Below are 13,317 nucleotides of genomic sequence, written 5' to 3'. Positions count from 1 at the left end.
ACCCCTAGACCAACGGACCATGCCTGTAACCAAATATGCTCAACTCATAGGCCTACCTTGTAGTTAGTTGCATTTAAATATCCACTAAATTACTTCTGCAAAAACTCGGGTCCGTCCGGGATTTGAACCCGGTACCACACGCACCCTAAGCGAGTAGCATAGCCCTAGACCAACGAACCATGTGTGTAACTAAACATGCTCAACTCATAGACCTACCCTGTAGTTAGTTGCATTTAAATAGTCACTAATTTACTTTTGCAAATCTCGAGTCCGTCCAGGATTTGAACCCGGGACCACTCGCACCCAAAGCGAGTATCATACCCCTAGACCAACGGACCATGTGTGTAACTAAACATGCTCAACTCATAGGCCTACCCTGTAGTTAGTTGCTTTTAAATAGTCTCTAAATTACTTCTGCAAAAACTCGGGTCCGTCCGGGATTTGAACCCGGTACCACTCGCACCCTAAGCGAGTATCATACCCCTAGACCAACGAACCATGTGTGTAACTAAACATGCTCAACTCATAGACCTACCCTGTAGTTAGTTGCATTTAAATAGTCACTTAATTACATCTGCATATACTCGGGTCCGTCCGGGATTTGAACCCGGGACCACTCGCACCCAAAGCGAGTATCATACCCCTAGACCAACGGACCATGTGTGTAACTAAACATGCTCAACTCATAGGCCTACCCTGTAGTTAGTTGCTTTTAAATAGTCACTAAATTGCTTCTGCATAAACTCGGGTCCGTCCAGGATTTGAACCCGGGGCCACTCACACCCGAAGCGTGTATCATACCCCTAGACCAACGGACCATGAATGATACTGAAACATGCTAAACTCGTAGGCCTACCTTGTTGTTAGTTAAATTTAAATAGTCTCTTAATTACTTCTGCAAAAACTAGGCTTCATCCAGGATTTGAACCCGGGACCACTCGCACCCAAAGCGAGTATCATAGCCCTACACCAACGAACCATGTGTGTAACTAAACATGCTCAATTCATAGACCTACCCTGTAGTTAGTTGCATTAAAATAGTCACTAATTTACTTTTGCAAAAACTCGGGTCCGTCCGGGATTTGAACCCGGGACCACTCTCACCCAAAGCGAGTATCATACCCCTAGACCAACGGACCATGTGTGTAACTAAACATGCTCAACTCATAGGCCTACCCTGTAGTTAGTTGCTTTTAAATAGTCTCTAAATTACTTCGGCAAAAACTCGGGTCCGTCCGGGATTTTATCTCGGGACCACTCACACCCTAAGCGAGTATCATACCCCTAGACCATGCCTGTAACCAAATATGCTCAACTCATAGGCCTACCTTGTAGTTAGTTGCATTTAAATAGCCACTAAATTACTTCTGCAAAAACTCGGGTCCGTCCGGGATTTGAACCCGGTACCACTCGCACCCTAAGCGAGTAGCATAGCCCTAGACCAACGAACCATGTGTGTAACTAAACATGCTCAACTCATAGACCTACCCTGTAGTTAGTTGCATTTAAATAGTCACTTAATTACTTCTGCATATACTCGAGTCCGTCCGGGATTTGAACCCGGGACCACTCGCACCCAAAGCGAGTATCATACCCCTAGACCAACGGACCATGTGTGTAACTAAACATGCTCAACTCATAGGCCTACCCTGTAGTTAGTTGCTTTTAAATAGTCTCTAAATTACTTCGGCAAAAACTCGGGTCCGTCCGGGATTTTTTCTCGGGACCACTCACACCCTAAGCGAGTATCATACCCCTAGACCAACGGACCATGCCTGTAACCAAATATGCTCAACTCATAGGCCTACCTTGTAGTTAGTTGCATTTAAATATCCACTAAATTACTTCTGCAAAAACTCGGGTCCGTCCGGGATTTGAACCCGGTACCACACGCACCCTAAGCGAGTAGCATAGCCCTAGACCAACGAACCATGTGTGTAACTAAACATGCTCAACTCATAGACCTACCCTGTAGTTAGTTGCATTTAAATAGTCACTAATTTACTTTTGCAAATCTCGAGTCCGTCCAGGATTTGAACCCGGGACCACTCGCACCCAAAGCGAGTATCATACCCCTAGACCAACGGACCATGTGTGTAACTAAACATGCTCAACTCATAGGCCTACCCTGTAGTTAGTTGCTTTTAAATAGTCTCTAAATTACTTCTGCAAAAACTCGGGTCCGTCCGGGATTTGAACCCGGTACCACTCGCACCCTAAGCGAGTATCATACCCCTAGACCAACGAACCATGTGTGTAACTAAACATGCTCAACTCATAGACCTACCCTGTAGTTAGTTGCATTTAAATAGTCACTTAATTACATCTGCATATACTCGGGTCCGTCCGGGATTTGAACCCGGGACCACTAGCACCCAAAGCGAGTATCATACCCCTAGACCAACGGACCATGTGTGTAACTAAACATGCTCAACTCATAGGCCTACCTTGTAGTTAGTTGCATTTAAATAGCCACTAAATTACTTCTGCAAAAACTCGGGTCCGTCCGGGATTTGAACCCGGTACCACTCGCACCCTAAGCGAGTAGCATAGCCCTAGACCAACGAACCATGTGTGTAACTAAACATGCTCAACTCATAGACCTACCCTGTAGTTAGTTGCATTTAAATAGTCACTTAATTACTTCTGCATATACTCGAGTCCGTCCGGGATTTGAACCCGGGACCACTCGCACCCAAAGCGAGTATCATACCCCTAGACCAACGGACCATGTGTGTAACTAAACATGCTCAACTCATAGGCCTACCCTGTAGTTAGTTGCTTTTAAATAGTCTCTAAATTACTTCGGCAAAAACTCGGGTCCGTCCGGGATTTTTTCTCGGGACCACTCACACCCTAAGCGAGTATCATACCCCTAGACCAACGGACCATGCCTGTAACCAAATATGCTCAACTCATAGGCCTACCTTGTAGTTAGTTGCATTTAAATATCCACTAAATTACTTCTGCAAAAACTCGGGTCCGTCCGGGATTTGAACCCGGTACCACACGCACCCTAAGCGAGTAGCATAGCCCTAGACCAACGAACCATGTGTGTAACTAAACATGCTCAACTCATAGACCTACCCTGTAGTTAGTTGCATTTAAATAGTCACTAATTTACTTTTGCAAATCTCGAGTCCGTCCAGGATTTGAACCCGGGACCACTCGCACCCAAAGCGAGTATCATACCCCTAGACCAACGGACCATGTGTGTAACTAAACATGCTCAACTCATAGGCCTACCCTGTAGTTAGTTGCTTTTAAATAGTCTCTAAATTACTTCTGCAAAAACTCGGGTCCGTCCGGGATTTGAACCCGGTACCACTCGCACCCTAAGCGAGTATCATACCCCTAGACCAACGAACCATGTGTGTAACTAAACATGCTCAACTCATAGACCTACCCTGTAGTTAGTTGCATTTAAATAGTCACTTAATTACATCTGCATATACTCGGGTCCGTCCGGGATTTGAACCCGGGACCACTCGCACCCAAAGCGAGTATCATACCCCTAGACCAACGGACCATGTGTGTAACTAAACATGCTCAACTCATAGGCCTACCCTGTAGTTAGTTGCTTTTAAATAGTCACTAAATTGCTTCTGCATAAACTCGGGTCCGTCCAGGATTTGAACCCGGGGCCACTCACACCCGAAGCGTGTATCATACCCCTAGACCAACGGACCATGAATGATACTGAAACATGCTAAACTCGTAGGCCTACCTTGTTGTTAGTTAAATTTAAATAGTCTCTTAATTACTTCTGCAAAAACTAGGCTTCATCCAGGATTTGAACCCGGGACCACTCGCACCCAAAGCGAGTATCATAGCCCTACACCAACGAACCATGTGTGTAACTAAACATGCTCAATTCATAGACCTACCCTGTAGTTAGTTGCATTAAAATAGTCACTAATTTACTTTTGCAAAAACTCGGGTCCGTCCGGGATTTGAACCCGGGACCACTCGCACCCAAAGCGAGTATCATACCCCTAGACCAACGGACCATGTGTGTAACTAAACATGCTCAACTCATAGGCCTACCCTGTAGTTAGTTGCTTTTAAATAGTCTCTAAATTACTTCGGCAAAAACTCGGGTCCGTCCGGGATTTTATCTCGGGACCACTCACACCCTAAGCGAGTATCATACCCCTAGACCATGCCTGTAACCAAATATGCTCAACTCATAGGCCTACCTTGTAGTTAGTTGCATTTAAATAGCCACTAAATTACTTCTGCAAAAACTCGGGTCCGTCCGGGATTTGAACCCGGTACCACTCGCACCCTAAGCGAGTAGCATAGCCCTAGACCAACGAACCATGTGTGTAACTAAACATGCTCAACTCATAGACCTACCCTGTAGTTAGTTGCATTTAAATAGTCACTTAATTACTTCTGCATATACTCGAGTCCGTCCGGGATTTGAACCCGGGACCACTCGCACCCAAAGCGAGTATCATACCCCTAGACCAACGGACCATGTGTGTAACTAAACATGCTCAACTCATAGGCCTACCCTGTAGTTAGTTGCTTTTAAATAGTCTCTAAATTACTTCGGCAAAAACTCGGGTCCGTCCGGGATTTTTTCTCGGGACCACTCACACCCTAAGCGAGTATCATACCCCTAGACCAACGGACCATGCCTGTAACCAAATATGCTCAACTCATAGGCCTACCTTGTAGTTAGTTGCATTTAAATATCCACTAAATTACTTCTGCAAAAACTCGGGTCCGTCCGGGATTTGAACCCGGTACCACACGCACCCTAAGCGAGTAGCATAGCCCTAGACCAACGATTCATGTGTGTAACTAAACATGCTCAACTCATAGACCTACCCTGTAGTTAGTTGCATTTAAATAGTCACTAATTTACTTTTGCAAATCTCGAGTCCGTCCAGGATTTGAACCCGGGACCACTCGCACCCAAAGCGAGTATCATACCCCTAGACCAACGGACCATGTGTGTAACTAAACATGCTCAACTCATAGGCCTACCCTGTAGTTAGTTGCTTTTAAATAGTCTCTAAATTACTTCTGCAAAAACTCGGGTCCGTCCGGGATTTGAACCCGGTACCACTCGCACCCTAAGCGAGTATCATACCCCTAGACCAACGAACCATGTGTGTAACTAAACATGCTCAACTCATAGACCTACCCTGTAGTTAGTTGCATTTAAATAGTCACTTAATTACATCTGCATATACTCGGGTCCGTCCGGGATTTGAACCCGGGACCACTCGCACCCAAAGCGAGTATCATACCCCTAGACCAACGGACCATGTGTGTAACTAAACATGCTCAACTCATAGGCCTACCCTGTAGTTAGTTGCTTTTAAATAGTCACTAAATTGCTTCTGCATAAACTCGGGTCCGTCCAGGATTTGAACCCGGGGCCACTCACACCCGAAGCGTGTATCATACCCCTAGACCAACGGACCATGAATGATACTGAAACATGCTAAACTCGTAGGCCTACCTTGTTGTTAGTTAAATTTAAATAGTCTCTTAATTACTTCTGCAAAAACTAGGCTTCATCCAGGATTTGAACCCGGGACCACTCGCACCCAAAGCGAGTATCATAGCCCTACACCAACGAACCATGTGTGTAACTAAACATGCTCAATTCATAGACCTACCCTGCAGTTAGTTGCTTTTAAATAGTCACTTAATTACTTCTGCATATACTCGAGTCCGTCCGGGATTTGAACCCGGGACCACTCGCACCCAAAGCGAGTATCATACCCCTAGACCAATGGACCATGTGTGTAACTAAAAATGCTCAACTCATAGGCCTACCCTGTAGTTAGTTGCTTTTAAATAGTCACTAAATTGCTTCTGCATAAACTCGGGTCCGTCCAGGATTTGAACCCGGGGCCACTCACACCCGAAGCGTGTATCATACCCCTAGACCAACGGACCATGAATGATACTGAAACATGCTAAACTCGTAGGCCTACCTTGTTGTTAGTTAAATTTAAACAGTCTCTTAATTACTTCTGCAAAAACTAGGCTTCATCCAGGATTTGAACCCGGGACCACTCGCACCCAAAGCGAGTATCATAGCCCTACACCAACGAACCATGTGTGTAACTAAACATGCTCAATTCATAGACCTACCCTGCAGTTAGTTGCTTTTAAATAGTCACTTAATTACTTCTGCATATACTCGAGTCCGTCCGGGATTTGAACCCGGGACCACTCGCACCCAAAGCGAGTATCATACCCCTAGACCAATGGACCATGTGTGTAACTAAAAATGCTCAACTCATAGGCCTACCCTGTAGTTAGTTGCATTAAAATAGCCACTAATTTACTTTTGCAAAAACTCGGGTCTGTCCGGGATTTGAACCCGGGACCACTCGCACCCAAAGCGAGTATCATACCCCTAGACCAAAGGACCATGTGTGTAACTAAACATGCTCAACTCATAGGCCTACCCTGTAGTTAGTTGCATTAAAATAGTCACTAATTTACTTTTGCAAAAACTCGGGTCCGTCCGGGATTTGAACCCGGGACCACTCGCACCCAAAGCGAGTATCATACCCCTAGACCAACGGACCATGTGTGTAACTAAACATGCTCAACTCATAGGCCTACCCTGTAGTTAGTTGCTTTTAAATAGTCTCTAAATTACTTCGGCAAAAACTCGGGTCCGTCCGGGATTTTATCTCGGGACCACTCACACCCTAAGCGAGTATCATACCCCTAGACCATGCCTGTAACCAAATATGCTCAACTCATAGGCCTACCTTGTAGTTAGTTGCATTTAAATAGCCACTAAATTACTTCTGCAAAAACTCGGGTCCGTCCGGGATTTGAACCCGGTACCACTCGCACCCTAAGCGAGTAGCATAGCCCTAGACCAACGAACCATGTGTGTAACTAAACATGCTCAACTCATAGACCTACCCTGTAGTTAGTTGCATTTAAATAGTCACTTAATTACTTCTGCATATACTCGAGTCCGTCCGGGATTTGAACCCGGGACCACTCGCACCCAAAGCGAGTATCATACCCCTAGACCAACGGACCATGTGTGTAACTAAACATGCTCAACTCATAGGCCTACCCTGTAGTTAGTTGCTTTTAAATAGTCTCTAAATTACTTCGGCAAAAACTCGGGTCCGTCCGGGATTTTTTCTCGGGACCACTCACACCCTAAGCGAGTATCATACCCCTAGACCAACGGACCATGCCTGTAACCAAATATGCTCAACTCATAGGCCTACCTTGTAGTTAGTTGCATTTAAATAGCCACTAAATTACTTCTGCAAAAACTCGGGTCCGTCCGGGATTTGAACCCGGTACCACACGCACCCTAAGCGAGTAGCATAGCCCTAGACCAACGAACCATGTGTGTAACTAAACATGCTCAACTCATAGACCTACCCTGTAGTTAGTTGCATTTAAATAGTCACTAATTTACTTTTGCAAATCTCGAGTCCGTCCAGGATTTGAACCCGGGACCACTCGCACCCAAAGCGAGTATCATACCCCTACACCAACGGACCATGTGTGTAACTAAACATGCTCAACTCATAGGCCTACCCTGTAGTTAGTTGCTTTTAAATAGTCTCTAAATTACTTCTGCAAAAACTCGGGTCCGTCCGGGATTTGAACCCGGTACCACTCGCACCCTAAGCGAGTATCATACCCCTAGACCAACGAACCATGTGTGTAACTAAACATGCTCAACTCATAGACCTACCCTGTAGTTAGTTGCATTTAAATAGTCACTTAATTACATCTGCATATACTCGGGTCCGTCCGGGATTTGAACCCGGGACCACTCGCACCCAAAGCGAGTATCATACCCCTAGACCAACGGACCATGTGTGTAACTAAACATGCTCAACTCATAGGCCTACCCTGTAGTTAGTTGCTTTTAAATAGTCACTAAATTGCTTCTGCAAAAACTCGGGTCCGTCCAGGATTTGAACCCGGGGCCACTCACACCCGAAGCGTGTATCATACCCCTAGACCAACGGACCATGAATGATACTGAAACATGCTAAACTCGTAGGCCTACCTTGTTGTTAGTTAAATTTAAATAGTCTCTTAATTACTTCTGCAAAAACTAGGCTTCATCCAGGATTTGAACCCGGGACCACTCGCACCCAAAGCGAGTATCATAGCCCTACACCAACGAACCATGTGTGTAACTAAACATGCTCAATTCATAGACCTACCCTGCAGTTAGTTGCTTTTAAATAGTCACTTAATTACTTCTGCATATACTCGAGTCCGTCCGGGATTTGAACCCGGGACCACTCGCACCCAAAGCGAGTATCATACCCCTAGACCAATGGACCATGTGTGTAACTAAAAATGCTCAACTCATAGGCCTACCCTGTAGTTAGTTGCATTAAAATAGCCACTAATTTACTTTTGCAAAAACTCGGGTCTGTCCGGGATTTGAACCCGGGACCACTCGCACCCAAAGCGAGTATCATACCCCTAGACCAAAGGACCATGTGTGTAACTAAACATGCTCAACTCATAGGCCTACCCTGTAGTTAGTTGCATTAAAATAGTCACTAATTTACTTTTGCAAAAACTCGGGTCCGTCCGGGATTTGAACCCGGGACCACTCGCACCCAAAGCGAGTATCATACCCCTAGACCAAGGGACCATGTGTGTAACTAAACATGCTCAACTCATAGGCCTACCCTGTAGTTAGTTGCTTTTAAATAGTCTCTAAATTACTTCGGCAAAAACTCGGGTCCGTCCGGGATTTTATCTCGGGACCACTCACACCCTAAGCGAGTATCATACCCCTAGACCATGCCTGTAACCAAATATGCTCAACTCATAGGCCTACCTTGTAGTTAGTTGCATTTAAATAGCCACTAAATTACTTCTGCAAAAACTCGGGTCCGTCCGGGATTTGAACCCGGTACCACTCGCACCCTAAGCGAGTAGCATAGCCCTAGACCAACGAACCATGTGTGTAACTAAACATGCTCAACTCATAGACCTACCCTGTAGTTAGTTGCATTTAAATAGTCACTTAATTACTTCTGCATATACTCGAGTCCGTCCGGGATTTGAACCCGGGACCACTCGCACCCAAAGCGAGTATCATACCCCTAGACCAACGTACCATGTGTGTAACTAAACATGCTCAACTCATAGGCCTACCCTGTAGTTAGTTGCTTTTAAATAGTCACTAAATTGCTTCTGCATAAACTTGGGTCCGTCCAGGATTTGAACCCGGGGCCACTCACACCCTAAGCGAGTATCATACCCCTAGACCAACGGACCATGCCTGTAACCAAATATGCTCAACTCTTAGGCCTACCTTGTAGTTAGTTGCATTTAAATAGCCACTAAATTACTTCTGCAAAAACTCGGGTCCGTCCGGGATTTGAACCCGGTACCACTCGCACCCTAAGCGAGTAGCATAGCCCTAGACCAACGAACCATGTGTGTAACTAAACATGCTCAACTCATAGACCTACCCTGTAGTTAGTTGCATTTAAATAGTCACTTTATTACTTCTGCATAAACTCGGGTCCGTTCGGGATTTGAACCCGGGGCCACTCGCACCCGAAGCGAGTATCATACCCCTAGACCAACGGACCATGAATGATACTGAAACATGCTAAACTCGTAGGCCTACATTGTTGTTAGTTGCATTTAATTAGTCACTAAATTACTTCTGCAAAAACTCGGGTCCGTCCGGGATTTGAACCCGGGACCACTCGCACCCAAAGCGAGTATCAAACCCCTAGACCAACGGACCATGTGTGTAACTAAACATGCTCAACTCATAGGCCTACCCTGTAGTTAGTTGCATTAAAATAGTCACTAATTTACTTTTGCAAAAACTCGGGTCCGTCCGGGATTTGAACCCGGGACCACTCGCACCCAAAGCGAGTATCATACCCCTAGACCAACGGACCATGTGTGTAACTAAACATGCTCAACTCATAGGCCTACCCTGTAGTTAGTTGCTTTTAAATAGTCTCTAAATTACTTCGGCAAAAACTCGGGTCCGTCCGGGAATTATCTCGGGACCACTCACACCCTAAGCGAGTATCATACCCCTAGACCAACGGACCATGCCTGTAACCAAATATGCTCAACTCAGAGGCCTACCTTGTAGTTAGTTGCATTTAAATAGCCACTAAATTACTTCTGCAAACACTCGGGTCTGTCCGGGATTTGAACCCGGGACCACTCGCACCCAGAGCGAGTATCATACCCCTAGACCAACGGACCATGTATGTAACTAAACATGCTCAACTCATAGGCCTACCCTGTAGTTAGTTGCTTTTAAATAGTCACTAAATTGCTTCTGCATAAACTCGGGTCCGTCCGTGATTTGAACCCGGGACCACTCGCACCCAAAGCGAGTATCATACCCCTAGACCAACGAACCATGTATGTAACTAAACATGCTCAACTCATAGGCCTACCCTGTAGTTAGTTGCTTTTAAATAGTCTCTAAATTACTTCGGCAAAAACTCGGGTCCGTCCGGGATTTTATCTCGGGACCACTCACACCCTAAGCGAGTATCATACCCCTAGACCAACGGACCATGCCTGTAACCAAATATGCTCAACTCATAGGCCTACCTTGTAGTTAGTTGCATTTAAATAGCCAGTAAATTACTTCTGCAAAAACTCGGGTCCGTCCGGGATTTGAACCCGGGACCACTCGCACCCAAAGCGAGTATCATACCCCTAGACCAACGAACCATGTATGTAACTAAACATGCTCAACTCATAGGCCTACCCTGTAGTTAGTTGCTTTTAAATAGTCTCTAAATTACTTCTGCATATACTCGAGTCCGTCCGGGATTTGAACCCGGGACCACTCGCACCCAAAGCGAGTATCATACCCCTAGACCAATGGACCATGTGTGTAACTAAAAATGCTCAACTCATAGGCCTACCCTGTAGTTAGTTGCATTAAAATAGCCACTAATTTACTTTTGCAAAAACTCGGGTCTGTCCGGGATTTGAACCCGGGACCACTCGCACCCAAAGCGAGTATCATACCCCTAGACCAAAGGACCATGTGTGTAACTAAACATGCTCAACTCATAGGCCTACCCTGTAGTTAGTTGCATTAAAATAGTCACTAATTTACTTTTGCAAAAACTCGGGTCCGTCCGGGATTTGAACCCGGGACCACTCGCACCCAAAGCGAGTATCATACCCCTAGACCAAGGGACCATGTGTGTAACTAAACATGCTCAACTCATAGGCCTACCCTGTAGTTAGTTGCTTTTAAATAGTCTCTAAATTACTTCGGCAAAAACTCGGGTCCGTCCGGGATTTTATCTCGGGACCACTCACACCCTAAGCGAGTATCATACCCCTAGACCATGCCTGTAACCAAATATGCTCAACTCATAGGCCTACCTTGTAGTTAGTTGCATTTAAATAGCCACTAAATTACTTCTGCAAAAACTCGGGTCCGTCCGGGATTTGAACCCGGTACCACTCGCACCCTAAGCGAGTAGCATAGCCCTAGACCAACGAACCATGTGTGTAACTAAACATGCTCAACTCATAGACCTACCCTGTAGTTAGTTGCATTTAAATAGTCACTTAATTACTTCTGCATATACTCGAGTCCGTCCGGGATTTGAACCCGGGACCACTCGCACCCAAAGCGAGTATCATACCCCTAGACCAACGTACCATGTGTGTAACTAAACATGCTCAACTCATAGGCCTACCCTGTAGTTAGTTGCTTTTAAATAGTCACTAAATTGCTTCTGCATAAACTTGGGTCCGTCCAGGATTTGAACCCGGGGCCACTCACACCCTAAGCGAGTATCATACCCCTAGACCAACGGACCATGCCTGTAACCAAATATGCTCAACTCTTAGGCCTACCTTGTAGTTAGTTGCATTTAAATAGCCACTAAATTACTTCTGCAAAAACTCGGGTCCGTCCGGGATTTGAACCCGGTACCACTCGCACCCTAAGCGAGTAGCATAGCCCTAGACCAACGAACCATGTGTGTAACTAAACATGCTCAACTCATAGACCAACCCTGTAGTTAGTTGCATTTAAATAGTCACTTTATTACTTCTGCATAAACTCGGGTCCGTTCGGGATTTGAACCCGGGGCCACTCGCACCCGAAGCGAGTATCATACCCCTAGACCAACGGACCATGAATGATACTGAAACATGCTAAACTCGTAGGCCTACATTGTTGTTAGTTGCATTTAATTAGTCACTAAATTACTTCTGCAAAAACTCGGGTCCGTCCGGGATTTGAACCCGGGACCACTCGCACCCAAAGCGAGTATCAAACCCCTAGACCAACGGACCATGTGTGTAACTAAACATGCTCAACTCATAGGCCTACCCTGTAGTTAGTTGCATTAAAATAGTCACTAATTTACTTTTGCAAAAACTCGGGTCCGTCCGGGATTTGAACCCGGGACCACTCGCACCCAAAGCGAGTATCATACCCCTAGACCAACGGACCATGTGTGTAACTAAACATGCTCAACTCATAGGCCTACCCTGTAGTTAGTTGCTTTTAAATAGTCTCTAAATTACTTCGGCAAAAACTCGGGTCCGTCCGGGAATTATCTCGGGACCACTCACACCCTAAGCGAGTATCATACCCCTAGACCAACGGACCATGCCTGTAACCAAATATGCTCAACTCAGAGGCCTACCTTGTAGTTAGTTGCATTTAAATAGCCACTAAATTACTTCTGCAAACACTCGGGTCTGTCCGGGATTTGAACCCGGGACCACTCGCACCCAGAGCGAGTATCATACCCCTAGACCAACGGACCATGTATGTAACTAAACATGCTCAACTCATAGGCCTACCCTGTAGTTAGTTGCTTTTAAATAGTCACTAAATTGCTTCTGCATAAACTCGGGTCCGTCCGTGATTTGAACCCGGGACCACTCGCACCCAAAGCGAGTATCATACCCCTAGACCAACGAACCATGTATGTAACTAAACATGCTCAACTCATAGGCCTACCCTGTAGTTAGTTGCTTTTAAATAGTCTCTAAATTACTTCGGCAAAAACTCGGGTCCGTCCGGGATTTTATCTCGGGACCACTCACACCCTAAGCGAGTATCATACCCCTAGACCAACGGACCATGCCTGTAACCAAATATGCTCAACTCATAGGCCTACCTTGTAGTTAGTTGCATTTAAATAGCCAGTAAATTACTTCTGCAAAAACTCGGGTCCGTCCGGGATTTGAACCCGGGACCACTCGCACCCAAAGCGAGTATCATACCCCTAGACCAACGAACCATGTATGTAACTAAACATGCTCAACTCATAGGCCTACCCTGTAGTTAGTTGCTTTTAA

General features: G+C 45.6%; 25 non-coding genes across 25 annotated transcripts; all 25 read right to left on the bottom strand.

Annotated features, from left to right (window-relative positions):
* Window positions 1-426: 426 nt before the first annotated feature.
* On the bottom strand, window positions 427-498 carry TRNAP-AGG (transfer RNA proline (anticodon AGG)). Its single transcript has one exon. It is a non-coding gene; the product is annotated as a tRNA-Pro (tRNA).
* Window positions 499-586: 88 nt separating this feature from the next.
* On the bottom strand, window positions 587-658 carry TRNAP-UGG (transfer RNA proline (anticodon UGG)). Its single transcript has one exon. It is a non-coding gene; the product is annotated as a tRNA-Pro (tRNA).
* An 881-nt stretch (window positions 659-1,539) lies between these two features.
* Window positions 1,540-1,611, bottom strand: TRNAP-UGG (transfer RNA proline (anticodon UGG)). Its single transcript has one exon. It is a non-coding gene; the product is annotated as a tRNA-Pro (tRNA).
* A 567-nt stretch (window positions 1,612-2,178) lies between these two features.
* Window positions 2,179-2,250, bottom strand: TRNAP-AGG (transfer RNA proline (anticodon AGG)). The gene has a single exon. It is a non-coding gene; the product is annotated as a tRNA-Pro (tRNA).
* A 408-nt stretch (window positions 2,251-2,658) lies between these two features.
* TRNAP-UGG (transfer RNA proline (anticodon UGG)) lies at window positions 2,659-2,730 on the bottom strand. Its single transcript has one exon. It is a non-coding gene; the product is annotated as a tRNA-Pro (tRNA).
* Window positions 2,731-3,297: 567 nt separating this feature from the next.
* TRNAP-AGG (transfer RNA proline (anticodon AGG)) lies at window positions 3,298-3,369 on the bottom strand. Its single transcript has one exon. It is a non-coding gene; the product is annotated as a tRNA-Pro (tRNA).
* An 88-nt stretch (window positions 3,370-3,457) lies between these two features.
* On the bottom strand, window positions 3,458-3,529 carry TRNAP-UGG (transfer RNA proline (anticodon UGG)). The gene has a single exon. It is a non-coding gene; the product is annotated as a tRNA-Pro (tRNA).
* A 409-nt stretch (window positions 3,530-3,938) lies between these two features.
* On the bottom strand, window positions 3,939-4,010 carry TRNAP-UGG (transfer RNA proline (anticodon UGG)). The gene has a single exon. It is a non-coding gene; the product is annotated as a tRNA-Pro (tRNA).
* Window positions 4,011-4,410: 400 nt separating this feature from the next.
* TRNAP-UGG (transfer RNA proline (anticodon UGG)) lies at window positions 4,411-4,482 on the bottom strand. The gene has a single exon. It is a non-coding gene; the product is annotated as a tRNA-Pro (tRNA).
* A 567-nt stretch (window positions 4,483-5,049) lies between these two features.
* Window positions 5,050-5,121, bottom strand: TRNAP-AGG (transfer RNA proline (anticodon AGG)). Its single transcript has one exon. It is a non-coding gene; the product is annotated as a tRNA-Pro (tRNA).
* Window positions 5,122-5,209: 88 nt separating this feature from the next.
* TRNAP-UGG (transfer RNA proline (anticodon UGG)) lies at window positions 5,210-5,281 on the bottom strand. Its single transcript has one exon. It is a non-coding gene; the product is annotated as a tRNA-Pro (tRNA).
* A 1,210-nt stretch (window positions 5,282-6,491) lies between these two features.
* On the bottom strand, window positions 6,492-6,563 carry TRNAP-UGG (transfer RNA proline (anticodon UGG)). Its single transcript has one exon. It is a non-coding gene; the product is annotated as a tRNA-Pro (tRNA).
* Window positions 6,564-6,963: 400 nt separating this feature from the next.
* TRNAP-UGG (transfer RNA proline (anticodon UGG)) lies at window positions 6,964-7,035 on the bottom strand. The gene has a single exon. It is a non-coding gene; the product is annotated as a tRNA-Pro (tRNA).
* A 567-nt stretch (window positions 7,036-7,602) lies between these two features.
* Window positions 7,603-7,674, bottom strand: TRNAP-AGG (transfer RNA proline (anticodon AGG)). Its single transcript has one exon. It is a non-coding gene; the product is annotated as a tRNA-Pro (tRNA).
* An 88-nt stretch (window positions 7,675-7,762) lies between these two features.
* Window positions 7,763-7,834, bottom strand: TRNAP-UGG (transfer RNA proline (anticodon UGG)). The gene has a single exon. It is a non-coding gene; the product is annotated as a tRNA-Pro (tRNA).
* A 1,361-nt stretch (window positions 7,835-9,195) lies between these two features.
* TRNAP-AGG (transfer RNA proline (anticodon AGG)) lies at window positions 9,196-9,267 on the bottom strand. The gene has a single exon. It is a non-coding gene; the product is annotated as a tRNA-Pro (tRNA).
* A 248-nt stretch (window positions 9,268-9,515) lies between these two features.
* On the bottom strand, window positions 9,516-9,587 carry TRNAP-CGG (transfer RNA proline (anticodon CGG)). Its single transcript has one exon. It is a non-coding gene; the product is annotated as a tRNA-Pro (tRNA).
* An 89-nt stretch (window positions 9,588-9,676) lies between these two features.
* TRNAP-UGG (transfer RNA proline (anticodon UGG)) lies at window positions 9,677-9,748 on the bottom strand. Its single transcript has one exon. It is a non-coding gene; the product is annotated as a tRNA-Pro (tRNA).
* An 88-nt stretch (window positions 9,749-9,836) lies between these two features.
* TRNAP-UGG (transfer RNA proline (anticodon UGG)) lies at window positions 9,837-9,908 on the bottom strand. Its single transcript has one exon. It is a non-coding gene; the product is annotated as a tRNA-Pro (tRNA).
* Window positions 9,909-10,635: 727 nt separating this feature from the next.
* On the bottom strand, window positions 10,636-10,707 carry TRNAP-UGG (transfer RNA proline (anticodon UGG)). The gene has a single exon. It is a non-coding gene; the product is annotated as a tRNA-Pro (tRNA).
* Window positions 10,708-11,747: 1,040 nt separating this feature from the next.
* Window positions 11,748-11,819, bottom strand: TRNAP-AGG (transfer RNA proline (anticodon AGG)). The gene has a single exon. It is a non-coding gene; the product is annotated as a tRNA-Pro (tRNA).
* Window positions 11,820-12,067: 248 nt separating this feature from the next.
* Window positions 12,068-12,139, bottom strand: TRNAP-CGG (transfer RNA proline (anticodon CGG)). Its single transcript has one exon. It is a non-coding gene; the product is annotated as a tRNA-Pro (tRNA).
* An 89-nt stretch (window positions 12,140-12,228) lies between these two features.
* On the bottom strand, window positions 12,229-12,300 carry TRNAP-UGG (transfer RNA proline (anticodon UGG)). The gene has a single exon. It is a non-coding gene; the product is annotated as a tRNA-Pro (tRNA).
* Window positions 12,301-12,388: 88 nt separating this feature from the next.
* Window positions 12,389-12,460, bottom strand: TRNAP-UGG (transfer RNA proline (anticodon UGG)). Its single transcript has one exon. It is a non-coding gene; the product is annotated as a tRNA-Pro (tRNA).
* A 727-nt stretch (window positions 12,461-13,187) lies between these two features.
* On the bottom strand, window positions 13,188-13,259 carry TRNAP-UGG (transfer RNA proline (anticodon UGG)). The gene has a single exon. It is a non-coding gene; the product is annotated as a tRNA-Pro (tRNA).
* Window positions 13,260-13,317: the final 58 nt, after the last annotated feature.

This window comes from Phalangium opilio, unplaced genomic scaffold (assembly GCF_054372755.1).
Source record: "Phalangium opilio isolate 3A_F unplaced genomic scaffold, DU_Popi_V2 ptg000093l_1, whole genome shotgun sequence".
Classification (NCBI taxonomy): Eukaryota; Metazoa; Arthropoda; class Arachnida; order Opiliones; family Phalangiidae; genus Phalangium; species Phalangium opilio.
The sequence above is the reverse complement of the archived record's forward strand: the minus strand, read 5'-3'. Positions and strand labels throughout refer to the sequence as shown.